Below are 738 nucleotides of genomic sequence, written 5' to 3'. Positions count from 1 at the left end.
GAATATTATATTACAAAATGTTATATAGTGTGGTTTTTTCCCCTTTTATGTTTATGTAAAATTTTATATTTATGGGTTTGTTTGTAATATTTGGTTTTATATATTTTTTTATTTTATATGTATATGTATTTATATATATTTTTTAAATTTTTTTTGTTAGATTATTTTTTTATTATAAAATAATATGTTTTTATGTTTTTTATGTTTTTATGTATATTATTATATATATATTGTATATTTTTATATATTAAGGTAATTTTTTTGTTTGTATAAAAATAGTTATATTTTAATTTTATTTTTAAATTTTATTTATAGTATATTATTATTATTTTAAATGTTATAAAATTATTTTGGGGTTTTATATTAAATCTATTGTATTATGTTTAATTAAATATATAAAATTTTATAAATATATAAAATATTTCTATTATTTCCTAAATTCTGTATATAAAACCTGATAATTTTATTTATATATTATTTCTATCTTTTAAATTTATCATTTAAATTTTATGTATGTAGATTATATTTTCTTCTAATTCTATATTATATCTATATGTATTTATATGTATCATTTTAATTATAAAATTATATAAAATTATTATATATATTAAAATTTTTACTATATAATTTAATCTTTGTAATATTGTATATTAAAATTTTCCTTTATAATAATTGGGATTATATGTATCCTTTTACTTTAATATGTATTATTTATAAAAATAATTTTATATAAATGTC

The sequence above is a fragment of the Penaeus monodon genome, chromosome 30, assembly GCF_015228065.2.
Source record: "Penaeus monodon isolate SGIC_2016 chromosome 30, NSTDA_Pmon_1, whole genome shotgun sequence".
Classification (NCBI taxonomy): domain Eukaryota; kingdom Metazoa; phylum Arthropoda; class Malacostraca; order Decapoda; family Penaeidae; genus Penaeus; species Penaeus monodon.
Note: the sequence above shows the minus strand (reverse complement) of the source record.